Genomic DNA, 15565 nt, shown 5'->3' on the forward strand with positions numbered 1-15565 from the left:
AATTGTTCCCGGGGGGGGTGGGCAGGCCCTGGCACAGGGTGCCCAGAGCAGCTGGGGCTGCCCCTGGATCCCTGGCGGTGCCCAAGGCCAGGCTGGACATTGGGGCTTGGAGCAGCCTGGGACAGTGGAAGGTGTCCCTGCCCCTGGCAGAGGGTGGGAACTGGATGAGCTTTAAGGTCCTTTCCAACCCCAGCTGTTCTGGGACTCCCTGAGTAGGTGCACAAAGAGGCAGCCCCAAACCAACAGACATTCCCTGCAGAGATCTGCACAGGGGCTCAGATTCTCAGCTCACAGTTTTGTCTTTAGAATTCCTGCAGCTGTGAGCACAAAGATTAGAGCAGCATCTCCACACATCAAAGCAGCTCCTCCTGGGGAGGCTGAGCACTTGCCTTACGCTTGCAGCACTCTCAGCACACAACAAACCCCATTCATACGGGACTTTTCTCCTGGGCAGCAGAAGTTACTGTTTCATACTGAACTAAACCCCACAAAGCAGAACCAGCTGAACACAGAAAGGACTGCAGAATCCTCTCTGGACTCGCAAGGGAAAAGAAAGGCTGCTAATTACAGCCCAGCTCAGCTCCTCATTGCCAGCAAAGCACCACCAGCCCTGTCTCCGTGTTACCCTGCTGGAGGAGGGTGGCTCCTCTACGAGAGTCACAGCTGGAAGGTGCCAGCACGGTGTACCTGGCATTGAGGCCCAGAACAAATCAAACAAACGGGGAAGCAGGGATGCTGCACGTCCAGCACTCTGCTGTGAGATCCAGCCCAAGGAGCCTGGGATGCTGCTGCAGAACAAGGAAGAGTTGGCTCGAGTTTCAGGGAACTGGAGAAATAAAAACACAGGCGCACACACACACGAAGAGAAATAATTCTATATGGAAACAGCATATCAGTCCAGAGGCAGCCAGGGCTCCATCCTGCCCCAAAGCAGCAGATCTGCAGCCTGGCTGTCACCTGAGGCAGCTACAACCTGGCACCCAAGATGAATTTTCGGAGTGGTCCTGAATTAAAAAAGCAGGAACTGAGGCACAGGGAACATCCCTACACCCACACTGAGGGTGTGAATGAAGACCAGCTACAAAACCAGCACAGAACAGCCAGGGTTCTCACAACAGACTCACCCAACAGGAACCCCAAAAGAATTTAGGATCGTTCATCTGGTGACAAAAGGAACAGGGTTCCTTCCCCAAATACACTGTGTAACAGGACAGGGTGACAGAGACAGACACAGCAGCTCTCTCCTGCCTAAGAAAGGCTGCAGGACTTTGTGTGATCACTGTGTTACAAATTCAGGAAGATTTTGGCACAAAAGACCTGCATTAGTCATTAAATGCTTGCAATACCAAGATATTCCCCCTCTAAGTCACTGCCCTTGCTTAGCTGCTCTTCCTGTTATGAATGTGACTCTTTGTTAATACAGTGAAAGACTGGTTTTGCTACACCACTAAATAAAGGAAAATTCAAGCTTCCACATCCATCATGCAGCTCTAAAATAAAACAGGAAAAAACTCACTCTGTCTCCAGCATCCCAAAATGGACCAGGCTTTCCAGGGCTTTCAGTGCTAAATGAAAGCTGACCGTAGAAAATTCCCTTGTAAATGTTTATTATTCTAATTTTAACCTCTGAACATTTTTAGGGCCAAAAAAGAACCCAAAACAAACCAAGATCAAAACCCAAGAGAGCAAATAATCCACACAAGGATTCTCTCCAGCCTGTGCTGGTTCAAAAGTCATTCTGAGATTTGGGGGTGAGGGGATATTTTTATTTTTAAACCTCTGTTTAACTTCTTGTACGGGAAGCATGAAATCCCACCACGATGCGGGATGAAAACAAACCTCTTAGAAAGGAAGGGACATGGATTCCCATGGGAAACAACACTGCCCAATACAAGTACCTCCCCAGTACCCACTGGGCAGCAGAAACCCCTTTTTAATTGGCCTTCTCACGGTGAAAGGAACTCAAGGACCACAGGAATACCTCGTGCCAATGCACTCTGTGTAAGCACTTCCCCAGGCTCTGTTGGATCCTGCGGAACTCTTTCATCCATCCACACTCTCCAGAAGTGTTCACAACACTTCTCTCAAGCCTTAATTGCGCCTTTATGCATCCAAACCAGACCTGTTATCGCGGTTCCACAATAATTTTCGTGCCCAGATCCCCTTCTTTGGCTTCTAGCAAGGTGGGGAACAGACCAGGAAATCCTTGTGGCCAAGAGTCAGAGCAGCAGCTCAGGCCAGACTGTGCAGTTCCTGCCACCTGCAGATGACCATCACAGTGGCACAGGGACCACAACTAGCCCAAAACCTCCGGGCAGAGGCACTAATGCAGATCTCCAGGACAGCAGCTGCATTCTTCTTTATTCTCCTACCCACAAAGGTAATCCCTCAGGTGAAACCAGACACCCTGCAGAGAGTTTTGGAGAGTTACTAAGAGAAGAAAAAACAAACAACCAAACAACAAAAGCCAAAATTGGCCAGTCCCTGGGGCGAGCAGCTGCCTGCAGAGATAAACTTCACTTGCAGACAGCATCGTGCTGGTGCCAAAAGGCCTTCCCCAGTTATTCTGACCTTTATTCCTTGGCCAGCCTGGTCCAAAAAAAGCAGTGAGCAGCAGTATTCCCATGTCTCACAATTCCGGCACTCTTGGCTGTATCATAGCCTACAGTCCTCTTCCAGATTATCATCACTCCAAGTAACAAATCCGTCATTTAGCTATTTAGCTTCCCTGTCCACCCCACAAGCTCACCGCACTCTGACAGGACTCCCATAAGCTGGACAATGCATCTTCTGTGGTCAGCGGCCTTTCAGTTCATCTGCTGATTGTTTTGTTCCACCTGCCATGGGACCTGGCATTTCCTTGTCAAATAAAAGCTGAATTCCCCTAGTCCAAGTCTATTCCAGGGTGCACACGAAGGCAAAGTGGAGCCCAGAGATGCCCCTGCCCTTGGCCTACAGCTCAGAAATGACACTGTTCTCTGGGGATATCAGCCCTCCTGCCTCTCCAAAGATATCCTCTGGAGACCTCACTTGGTGTCTGTGCTCCCCATAACCCTTGTCCTCCCTCTGGGAGCTGCAGTTTGATTACTGAGATCACAGTTGGGCTTTGTTTGGAGGGTTCTCGCCCCCCTTGTTTTTTTTAATCCATAAACCTACACACCCACAGCTCCAAACATAAGAAGTCACAGCAGAAAAAGGCCTCCAACACAGCAAAAAAAAAAAAAAAAAACCAAAAAAAAAACCCAAAAAGAAAAAAACACTTAAGCACATCATCAATACAAAAGCAGTTTCAAACAGAAATCCAAAGCCTCAACAATACCAATCAAGTGCAATAATGAAATCTTTAAATGAGCCCAGGTCCATAGACATGACACCAGTGAAGTGACCTGTGTGACAAGTTACAGCTGTTTGTTGGGGGAAAAAGTGTCACACCCTGCTCACAACACTTCAGTTCTTCCCTTTCATTTCAAATCCCTGGATTAATTGAGCTGCCCACATACCACAGTTCTCTCCCATCTCCAGCTTTTCTGTCCCGGCAACCTCCGTCCCAGACAACAGGTCTAAGACTTCAGCAGTGTCACAGTAGCATGTTGCACATGGTAACATAGAGGAAATAGCTTCTTGTTAACCATTCCAAGAATCAGCTGGAAAAGGCCATTGCAGGCAGCTTATGAAACACAGATAACAAGAGCAGCAGGGAATCCTGGAGGTGAAAGGCACCAGCCAGCCAGGCTGTTGTTGGGAAAAGGCAGAAACTTGACAGCAAGGCAGCACAAAGTTTTAAAATCTTATCTAGATGAAGGTAGGCATCCAATTATCTCCTTATTAAATATTCCACACTTACTTACAGTGGTTACAATTGCAAATCTCTGGTTACAGGGTAACCATCCTCTGACACCCACCCAAACTGCAGAACCATGCAGAATGCTTTGCGTTGGAAGGGACCTTGACCACCACCTTCCAACCCCCTGCCATGCAGGCAATCGGTAACTAAAAGACAGGCCAAGGACTTTTCCTAAGCGATTTATGCTTAAATCATCACAGACTGTGCAGAAGATGCAGGGGAAAAAAATTAAAAGTATGACTTAATAGAGTCTTGCTGCTTCCTGCTGCACACAGGCTTGTTTTTTTTTCCTGCAGTTACAGAAGAGGGATTTTTTTCCAGCACCACTTCCAGCTGCCACAAGCAGGCTATTGTTTGGATTTACCCGGGCAGCAGCACTCCCCATGCAAGCCCAGGGCAGCACGATGGACTGCCTGGAACTGAAACGGAACAGAAAGGGAATTCAGTCGGACGAGAACAGAGATTTGTACTAAATACCTGCTTGGAGCAAAGCCAGAGGAAGCACATCAGAGGAGTCCTGGGACACTTCCCAACATCCAGGTGCCCGCAGGGACGTTGTTCGTCAGGTGACAGCTCAGCAGCCTGTTCCCAGCACCCATCACCCAGCCCAAATCCAGGCAGCCCCAAACTGCTCAGGCTACATCTCCTGCCTCCTCCCCCGCACACCTCGGCATCCTCTCCCATTCAAGAAGTGATTCCCCAGCCCTTGGACACACCAGGATGAGTCATCTCGGTGCACTGGTGCCTTCACTCTGAAAAGTCCTGCTCGTCCCTGGGCGAGGGACCGAAATGCTGTGAGCTCACTTGTAGCTGTGGCAACAGCAAATGCAAATCCTGCCACGCTGAAAAACTTCACCGCAGACTCCTCCAGTACACGGGCACTACGTGTGAGCAAAACTAATTTTTTTTCTTCCTCTCTGAGGATAAATTTGGTTTGCGAAAGCTCTGCCCTAAAGCAAAAATCCAAGCGGCAGGGCAGAGCTAAAGCAGACACACAGAGTTAAAGCTTCAGCACACACAGGAAACGGGCACGGAAGAGTTTGCAAACAGGATGCAAGAACAGGTTTGGGGTCTTTCACTGCAGGCTCTACTCACTGTCTATACCTGGTGAGGAGCTACTCCATTTGCAGCCTCGAGTTTTAGGCTGAGCGAGTCATACCACGGCTGGTTTAATACAATAAAGTCACAGTGGATATAGAGGAGAAAATATAGAGGAGAAACAAACATAGAGGAGAAAGTGGGTTTCAATTAGTTGCTCCCTGGGCCAGAGGGCAGGCCCTGGCACAGGGTGCCCAGAGCAGCTGGGGCTGCCCCTGGATCCCTGGCAGTGTCCAAGGCCAGGCTGGACATTGGGGCTTGGAGCAGCCTGGGACAGTGGGAGGTGTCCCTGCCCATGGCAGGGGTGGCACTGGATGGGCTTTGGGGCCCCTTCCAGCCCAAGCCGTTTTATGATTCTATGAGTAAATGATCCATTTTTCAAAAAATAATCAGAATTCTAAAAAATATCAACGTATCTGAATGCAAGCCATGAGCTTTTCTTGGGGGATAAGTAGGATATTTCTAACGAAAATGCAGGCAGTAACTGCATATAGCAACCAGAGGTTAAAAACAACTGATGGGGTGGTGAAGAAAGGGGGGGGGAAAAAGCAAGCCTCACCTAACAAGTTTCCAGCAGCAAAACCTGTGTGAACCTCAAGACCTCAAGACAAATTTAGCTTTGGTGAGAACTGTACCTCCGCTCGCGGGGTAGATTATCTACCTGTGGTTTGCAGAAACTTCTCGGACGAGCTTCAATATCCTGAATGGCAAACTAAGAGTGAACTCCCACTGATGCTTCCTGCGTGTTGAGAAGTTTGGGTGGGGAACTCGGAGATTTCTGGGCTCGGTGGGGGCTGGTGTTGGTTTGGAGCGGGGGTTGCTGCCTTGTGCTTTGTTGTGCTCTTTGGTTCCCTTTCAAAGGGCAATCTGGGTTACCGAGGTCAAACGGTTTTCAGGAGTGCAAACCCTGGCAACCTCAGCTTCACCCGTGTGTGAGCGGAGCACATCTAATCCCACAGGCGGGTTGTTCTATCTGGGAGCAAAGCAAACGAGCTAAAAACGAAGGAAAGGGAGAGTTACCATGGGATACCGGGATGCGTCACTTCTCTTGGCTCTCCTGGCGCCACGTGACACCTCAGCCACCAGTGAAGAACTCAGCAGATGGGATAGGGAAAAAAAATGTAAAAAGGTCCCCAGATTATAGCAAAGTTTAGGCTTTAAAATCTACTGCTTATGGCTACAGAAATAGAGGCAACAATATTTACCCATAAACCAAGCTATCTGTCTATAAATCTATTGCCACCGAGCAGTAAATACACGCTTTCCCTTCCAGCAGTCGTCACCATCTACGCTTTCCAGTTCCCTACGGTAAATTTAGTCCAAGCACATGCAGAAATACTGTCCTTGCCATCTCAGAGAGAACTAACACTTGCCTTTCAGAGGAGGCAAAGCAGGTCAGTAGTTTCCACCTCGCTCATAAATAGAGAAGCAGCCACTTGACAGCAACAGACACGAGCACTTGGAGTTCAAGAGAGATCAGAAGAAGGATAAATCATTTGGAATTTACTCTCCAAGTTATCACACAGGTCACCAAACCCATGCCTTGGGCTGGAGCTCACTGAACCAAGAGTCTCTTTCCATTTTCAAGGTCTGGCTGTTGAGCATGTGCGTGCAGCATGTCACTGACCCCACACGTGCTCACTCACACTTGGGCTTCCACCCCACTCAGACCAGGATCAATTCTTAAACATCTCCTGCTCCAAGTCTTCCTTCTCTGCACAAAATCCTAGAGTAGTCCAATGTTTGAGGATTTCTCCCCTCCTTTTACAGCAGCCAGTTTCTTTCTAGCAGATAAGAACAGCTCTGATTCAAAGGACATTATTCCAACTCCATCCTCCTCCACCTCCCAAAGCCTCCTAACACCCACACACTGCTGAACGTCAAAATCTCCAGGGAAATTCAGTCCTTCCATATGGCAGCCAAGCAAACCCCCCCAGTGTAGTAAAAAGCGCCGTGCAGCGTAAGGAACCTTTGCCCTCCCTGGGTGAAGGTGCACTCCCAGCATTCCAGCTCTACCCAAACATTGTGTCAGGCTGGAAATCGAGTGTGCAGGGAAATGCTGGGGCCCATCTGTCTGCAGCACACCAGGGTAACCTGATCATCACCCCAGCACCAGCTGGCACACTGCCACCCCAACCCACCCGGCTCCCAGCACGCTCCAGACTGCAGAACTGTGGGAAAGGAGCACAGCCCAATCAGCCACGACAACTGCTGCTGTCATCTGCTCCTAAACACCAGCTTTTTATCACCTGAATCACTTGCTATTCCTTGCCTGTTTCCCATTACCTACCAAAAGTCGGAAATAGCATGGAAGCCAAGAAATCCCACATTTCATCTGCTACTCCAGGTTGTAGCCCCTGTGTTACACAGCTACACAACAGCTGGGTGTTATTTAGGACCTGCTTACAGACAAAAGTTCCATGTCTCTACACAAAGTTTAACACAGTGTTACCTTCTTCAACAAGGGGAATGCAGGTCCTGCACCCGGGCAGGAACAGCCCCAGGCACCAGCACAGGCTGGGGGGTCCCTGCTGGAGCAGCTCTGAGGGGAAGGACCTGGGGGACACCGAGCTGTCCCTGAGCCTGCAGTGTCCTGGGGGTCCTGGGGGACACCGAGCTGTCCCTGAGCCTGCAGAGTGTCCTGGGGGTCCTGGGGGACACCGAGCTGTCCCTGAGCCTGCAGAGTGTCCTGGGGGTCCTGGGGGACACCGAGCTGTCCCTGAGCCTGCAGAGTGTCCTGGGGGTCCTGGGGGACACCGAGCTGTCCCTGAGCCAGCAGAGTGTCCTGGGGCCAAGGAGGCCAATGGGATCCTGGTGAGGGAGCCAGGGCTGCTCAGCCTCGAGAGGAGCCCCAGCTGAGAGGGGCCCTCAGCCCTGGCTGTCCCTGGCTGCAGGGAGGGCTCCGAGCAGGGCCCGGGCTCTGCTCCGGGGCCCAGCAATGGCACCAGAGCACCGGGCAGGGCCTGAGCCCAGCAATTGCCCTGCCCAGGAGGCAGAACTGCTGCCCTGGGCAGTGCCCAGCCCTGAGCACATTGGCCACAGAGGCTCTGGGCTCTCCTCCCTGGGGCTGTTGCAGAGCTGTGTGCACACAGTGCTGTGCCTGTGCTCCGGGATGGCCCTGCTGGAGCTGGGAGGAGAGAGCAGATGCCCACTGTGCTCCCTGCAGCCTGAGCCATCCTGGGATTCCTCCAAACACTGCTTTAATAACTCTTCCCTGAGCCAGGAGACGCTGTCTTTAATAACTTTTAATAAGCTGGGTTTTATCCAGCCTTCTTTGAACCTCTCACCTTCCGGCAACATCCTGGCTGCCAGGAATACCACAGCATAACTGTGCACCACCGAAAGAAAAACTTTCCCTTGTTATAAGTTCATTACTTCCTTGATTTTTTGAGTGAGGAAGGCCTGGGTACAGTCATCCTCTTTAGAGGATGCAAAGCTCCCAATCTGCATAACATTTCTCTCCTCGCTTCTCCCCCTCACCATTATTTCTGCTCCACACTAAAGAGACAAAGTTTATTTATGTCCTTTTATACAACAGCTGTTCCATGCCTTAGATCGCCTTCATCATCCTTTGCTGAACCTTTTTCCTTTTGGAGATGGAGGATTCAGGATACGGAGAATCATGGAGAAAAAGGTAGTTTTTTAAATTATGGGGTTTTTACAGTAGCTTTTTCTGTTCTCTACTCCTTCATTAATAATATTTATTCATTTAGTATTTTGACTTCACAGCTATTTGCAGTGAAAGGACCTCCAAATGCAGAGAAAAGCCCCCCTAGAGCAGAATAAAACCTAAAACTAATGAAGTTTTTGCGTTCTGCCAGTGTTGCAGGAACAAGCATTAGGCTTCTGAGACAGGAAAGAGCCTGGAAAATGCAGTAACCTCTCAATATCTCAAAACAGCTGCTTCCAAAACTTTTCTTAAACCATAGCAGCAGAGCAAGGAATTAACCACATCCCTGGCTGTTCATGTGCCTTCCTCCACTCTATCTCAAACTGGTTTTTGGTAAAAAACATCAAATAAATACATATACACACACTTTGGTCACCTGTATTTATTATTTCCTCACGCAGCACCAGCAAAGTGACCCCCAAGGAGGCACACAGGAAATAACCTGGTTTTTTATTAGTAACCAGCTGCTGCTCTCCAGCCTCACTGACCTTGCAGCACACATCTGATTCCTGCTCAACACTCCTGGGTTTCCTCTTCTTCTCACGTGCGAACAATCCTCACAGGTCTGTGTCATCAATATTCACAGTACACCCAGGGGCAGAGCTGCAGCCTCCAGCTCCTGCTGGGACACAGATTTGTTTTTTTTTCCTGTTTTCAGCATCTCGAACTCACAGGATGACAACACAGGATTGCTTTGAAGTGTCCATTTTCATTCCACCTCAAATTACCACAGAGAAGCAGACCTTGGCTGAGTGTCAGAATTGCCCCAATAAAACTAAACAATCAGTGCATCTACATGGAAAAAATGGGAGGTTTTTTTGTCATTTTCCAGACAAACAGAGAACGAGCTTCAGATTTAGCGTGACTTTTGCAAGGATGGTGCCTCCTGCACAAGCGAGAAGCAGAAGGAGGCAAACAAAACCGTGCTGTTTTATTAAGCTCACTTATAGAGATGATCTAAGTTTTCAGACTTGCTTTTTGCAAGGCTGTAGTGTAAAAATAAAGCTGTTCCTTGGGGCCATTTGTCAGGAACTCCTACTGCACAGTTTTGGATGCTGGATGGAACAGACAGGAAGGACTTGTGATGTGAAGTGGGCTTTCACTGAAATGAGCATCTAGAACCCCACCTTGAGAAGAAAGAGAATGAACAGGTCCATAAAAACCAGACTTTCTTCGATATTCCACATGGAATTTCTGGAGGAATTTCTGCATGGAAAGGGTGCTCAGGCCTTGGCAGGGGCTGCCCAGGGAGCTTTGGAGTGCCCATGCCTGGAGGTGTCCAAGGAAGGGCTGGAGGTGGCACTCAGGGCTGGGGACAAGGTGGGGACTGGACACAGCTTGGACTCGGTGGTCCCAGAGGCCTTTCCAACCCCAATGATTTTATGAGCCTATGAATTTCAGGTGTCAAAGGAGTTCTCCCCTGTAAAATCCAAACCATATGTCCATGGGCTGTGGAACAGCATTCCTCTGCTGGGGGCCACCCTTCAGGCACTCAGGTTATTGGGTGCTCTGTCCTGTTCTTTTTCCAGGAAGTCACCTCTCTCTAGACCATTTCTCCCCCCAGTTTTCCCAGTGTACAGGGACACCCTCCTGCCCTGCCCATGTCCTCAGGGGTTCTGAGCAGAGAGCTCACCTGCTGGCTTTGAGCAATCCTCACAAAGCACCAACACAACCTCGTGCTGAATATTACCGGAGTATGAGAAAAATCATTTAGAGAGACAGCAGCTACAAGAGAGCTCCTTGCTTTATCTCCTTTGTAAACAGCTACAGCTACAAAGGAGCTGGAGGCAGAAGAGACATCCCTACAGCTGCTGACAGGTAAGTTTATTTGAGCTTCAGTGCAAGCATTTCAAGATGAAAGAGCACTACGAGGGTGCTGAAGGACAACTGACAGCTTGAGGAGTATGCACTGGTTTTCAAATAGTTTCTGTGATGTAGGGTAATGTTTATGATCACAGCATTCACTGGGAATTAGATCATCCATTTAGCAGCAAGTTTGCCTGATCAACTGTTTGGGGACTTCAAACAGATCAGCAGAGCTGGAGACAGTGTCTTGGTACTCAGCTGCCTTCCCTGAGAAGCTGCACAGAGACCCAAACTCAGGCAGGGAAACCATAACAAAACATCGAGAACAAGCTGAGTGCTGCCCCTGAATTTGGGAACCAGCACTAGGGCAGGGCACTCCTGCTGGCACAGACCACCAGTACCCTCAGCTACTCTGGATCAGCACCAGCACTCACAGAACACCTGAAGCCACCCTGTTAACTTAGCCTAATAATGACACAGCCCTTGTGCAAAGCCTGTTCCTCGCCCTTCTACATGAAAGGAATGAGAGTCTTGTCTTTAGAAACAAGCTCTGGGCCTGCTGGTTGATGAAAGTAGCACTGAGAGATAAAAGAAACAATGAGAAGGGGTCCACTGGTTGAGGAATGGAAAGAGATTTGTCTCTACAAACAAACTGCAGGTCTGCTGATAAATGATATTGGATATTGAGAGATGAAAGAAACAATGGGAAAACCATAAAATTCAGAAGGAACTAAAAATAAAGGGGGGGAGGTTTATACATTAGAAGAGAGTCTTAGGTATTAGGCATTCCGGGAAGTCTGTACCTCTCAAGTACCTCAGCCAACGGGGAAAGAGAGAGGGAAATGTGATCAGGAAATTGGGATAAAAGGGGGGCTGCACCCTCCAAAAATTTGAGAGACCCCAGGGGAATGCCCCATGGCCTCTCCCTTGATTCAAATAAAGTAACGGGACTCCTCTGTCTCCTCTTTGGACACAAACCTCTGGTGTTGGTGGGTTAATTTTCCTGACATGCATGTGCCACACACGGCTCAGGGAGCTCCTCAGGCTGCATTTGCATCAACTGTCCAAGAAACTCTTGGCAAAGCTGGGGGAGTTCAGTGATGTGTCTGGAGGTGGCTGCAAGGATGCTCCACAATGCAGGGAAGGGCGGGGAGGAACCTGGAGGTGGGAGCACGCTCTGGCCAGGAGGATATTTAAGCCTGGCGGGATGCAGCTGGGATGCACACACGCTTTGAACAGCTGGGACTGTCACACAGGACTCTGGTGACAGAGCAGACATCCTGTGCTGGGACTACAAAATCCCCCAGCATGTCAGTACCAAATATTTCACCCACCCTTTGCTGTGTATTTATCTCTGCACAGCAAAATATGTGAGATGTAACTTTTTGTCTTCCTAAGCAGTACAGGAAAATCTGTCAAAACAGTTGCTGACAGCCTTTCAACTGCTCATTGGGAATGGGACAGCAGAGAAAGGGCAGTGCAGGCCGGGAAAAAAATCCTTTTTGTTTTCATGCCTCTTGCAAACACAGAGAGAAACATTTAAGGAGTGAACTGAAACAAAACATCTTGTGCAAGAATCCCAATAACCCTATTATCTGCTGAACAATAAAACTGCAAAACCGTGGAGCCATTTTAAACAAGTGCATCTGTCATTAAAATAACGAACGAATGAGTCAGTACTCAGCCAGAAGGAGATTTTTAACAGAATCCCAGACTGGTTTGGGTGGGAAGGGTCCTCAAAGCCCATCCAGTGCCACCCCTGCCATGGGCAGGGCCACCTCCCACTGTCCCAGGCTGCTCCAAGCCCTGCCCAAGCTGGATTTGGACACCTGTCTTTGCCCAAAGATGTGAGAGGATGAGATCTGCTAATTCTACGCAGCAGAAGGTCAGGGGGAGGCCCTGGGGCTGCCAGGTGGCTCAGGGGCTCCCACCCATTCCCAAATCCCTCTCCCTGAGCACACCCAAAGGCTGCCCCAGCCTCATGCCCCGCTGCCAAATATATTTAAGCATCTTTTTTCAGGTCTGTGTTGAACAAGAAGTGTTATCTCCAGGAAAAAGTGTCCCTTGGCTGCCTTCCAGTCACCTCCTGCCATAGCCTGATACCAGGAATTATAAAACACAGGCAACAGAAAAGGAATAAAAATACAGCAGATAAGTGGATTTTGGATAAAAATGGGCTGGGCCCCAGGGCTGGGGCAGCTCTGCAGGTGGGGTCTCACCTGAGCACAGCGGCAGAGGGTTTAATTCAACATGGGAACAGAGCCTCTTCCATCCACCTAAGGACTGAGGCTGGGGGAAAACAACTGATTAATAACCCAGCTTCCCAAAAGGCACAAACCCAGGGGTGCTGCCCTCAGCCTGTGGCTCCTGGGGTGCAGACCAAGAGGCACCTTAAATCTCTCAGCATGGTTTGAACACAGCTCTGCTGATTGCAAAGAAAGTGGAGAGCAAAACAAGATTAGAGCTCAGCGAGACAGCGTGCCCCTCGTGAATCCAAACAAACAAGACGTTTTGAACTATTTCCAGCATGACTTCAGCACAAAATAGCATTTGCACGTCAGTGTAATAGCTGATGGTTTAACTGCTTGCTAAGGGAGCAGTCACGCACTGCAGCCCCGAGTTCAGCGGCAGCTGCTTGGCCTTCAGAGGAAGCAAACAGAGCTGCAGAAGAGCAGTGCTGCACTTGAAAGCCTTCCAGAGAAGCACTAAATGTATTTAAGCTCACTCCTGAACCCAAGGAGAACACGACCTGCCCCGACCCCAGATGCCTTGGGTGGATGACGAGACCCTTGAAAGGAGCTGGGATGGCAGCAGCCATCAAATCCCAGCTGGAAGCTCGAAGGTACCAGAGTCAGGGAGAAAAACGAGCCAAGGGGCACAAGTCCAGAGGATGAAACACAGGCGGGGAAACCCATTTTCCCTTTGAACCTGTGCAAGGACTGGTGACACACCCTCACAGGAAATCCTATTACTGGGGGCCCTAAGCCATGAATCAATCCCAGAGTCATTCACAGCCAGCCTGAGGACAAAGGAACAGTCAGATGCTAATTCAGGCCACAAAGGTGCAGAAGGAACGTTCCCTCTTTGGATTAAGGATTAATCATCAGCACAGTACAGTCTATTTTCATTAACTGCAGCCATTTCCTGCTAGCACATCCTTTCCATTTTCCAGGAAACACGGGAGCAGCTACACATCTGAAGGCAAATAAATTAGGAGACAAGAAGAAAATTACCCACAGAACCCAGAACAAGCCAAGCCATTGAGTAAGCAGCTAGAAAATCTACCAAAACCCAATTTGATTGATCCAACAAATTGAACACAGGGAACATAAAATTTCTGCTCCAAAATTCCATTAAACCTTTAGTTTTGGGTAAGTGCCAAAGATGTCATTGCCCAGAGAGGTTGTGGGTTCCTGGAAGTGTCCCAGGCCAGGCTGCACGGGGCTTGGAGCAGCCTGGGACAGTGAAGATGTCCCTGCCCATGGCAGGGGGTGGGATGGGATGGCTTTGAGGTCCCTCCCAGCCCAAACCATTCCATGATTCTACATTACTCTCCTTGGACTCTTCTCTCTCCTCTCAGTGCACTATCACTCCATTACCATGGGAGGAGGCAGCAGCACATCAGACTGGATTCAGGCTCTCTTGGGGGATTGCATGGATTCACCCTTCACTCTCCTTGCATTTAAAACACAGCCTGTGGGCTCAGTGTTTGTACCAAAAGCACCCAGGCAGATCCTGCAGCACCCACTTAACATCCCCACTTCTGCGGGATAGTTTCGATGCACGCACCTGGAAAAAGCTGGGAGGAATCATAAAACCATTTAGGTTGGAAAAGACCTCCAAGACCACTGAGTCCAATCTCCTCAGTCAGCAGCAGCTTCAAGCCCAGGCTTGCAGCAAAACAAACCAAAGGTATCACTTAAAAAGCCAATGTAACAATGAATGTGTGGCCTACAGAGGACACAGAAAAGCTCTACAGTCACATCCAGTCCTGTAGGTGATTCATGAGCTCCTCCCAAGGTGCTTTTATGTGCACAAGACAACACCCAGAAACCAGACACCACTTTTACCAAAGATTATTTGACATTCACAGAGTGGTGGGGCTTTGGGGTTGATGGGGTTTTGAGTTTGTGGGGGGTTTTTTTGGTGGTGATTTTTTGTTCATTTCCTATTTAAACATCTGCTCTAGCCAACTGTTGCCCACTTACCTGGGGGATGTCACTACTGAATGTTCTGCACTGGAATTTACTGTTAACCATTCCAAGCCTTTGCTGTATTCATACACAATTCCATTCCTGAGCAAACAACTTGAGCACGAATATTTTCAAAAGGCTGCACATATGCTCTGTTCCCATGGAGCTAAATTTGGTAGGTTTGAGCACACCTGGCTGTAACAATCTGAAACAAAAATCACTGAGACACAGAAACTGAGTTCCAGGCATAAACCCCTGCTTTCCACTGCTTTAAATAGTCCCTGTTACACTGTGATTACACAGCAATCAATGCTTGGTTTGCTCTCTGAGCCCAGGGTTTCTCCTTCATAGCCACTGAAATTCAAGTTTAAAACAGAATTCAGCAAGCAGCTCTGTCAAGCACATTCCGTGCCAAGCTGGAGGATGAGTATATTTATATAACAAAAGGCTTCCTGGATTATTTTAAGGCTCAAGTTCTGCAAAGGGAACAATTGACGAAAGGGATGTTTTTCCTTTGTTTAATAAAATAATACTCGTACCAAGAAGGAAAAAAAAGCCATTGAAGAGACAGCAGTGCCTTGATATTCCACGATGTGAGATCCCTGGATGTCAGCATGTGCTCTGTGACCCCACAGGTACAGAATGAGTCTTGTCACAGACTGAGATAAATACGGGGAAAACCACAGAGGTCCCAGACATCAAGGCACCTGCAAGTGAATACCTGCACATAAAGGACAAGCTGTGCCACAGAACCATGGAATCACAGAATCATTTGGGTCAGAAAAGCCCTCCCGGCCCACGGAGTCCAGGCTGTGCCCGATGCCCACCTTGTCCCCAGCCCAGAGCACTGAGTGCCACCTCCAGCCCTTCCTTGGACACCTCCAGGCATGGGCACTCCAAAGCTCCCTGGGAAGCCCCTGCCAAGGCCTGAGCACCCTTTCCATGGGGAAATTC

The 15565-nt window shown here is 49.1% G+C and overlaps 1 protein-coding gene across 2 annotated transcripts in view; it reads right to left on the reverse strand.

The window, feature by feature from the left end:
* Positions 1 to 15565, reverse strand: part of SGMS1 (sphingomyelin synthase 1) — a 65825-nt gene that overhangs the window by 48320 nt on the left and 1940 nt on the right. The window contains exon 1 of one of the 2 annotated variants that reach the window (XM_017733776.1): positions 4322 to 4529. The exons of the other annotated variant lie outside the window; for it this stretch is intronic. The gene's annotated coding sequence lies outside the window, so the exon portion shown is untranslated. Of the gene's footprint in view, positions 1 to 4321; positions 4530 to 15565 lie in introns of those variants that run through there. 2 annotated transcript variants of the gene reach the window in all.

Source organism: Corvus brachyrhynchos, unplaced genomic scaffold (assembly GCF_000691975.1).
Source record: "Corvus brachyrhynchos isolate BGI_N302 unplaced genomic scaffold, ASM69197v1 scaffold334, whole genome shotgun sequence".
Lineage (NCBI taxonomy): Eukaryota > Metazoa > Chordata > Aves > Passeriformes > Corvidae > Corvus > Corvus brachyrhynchos.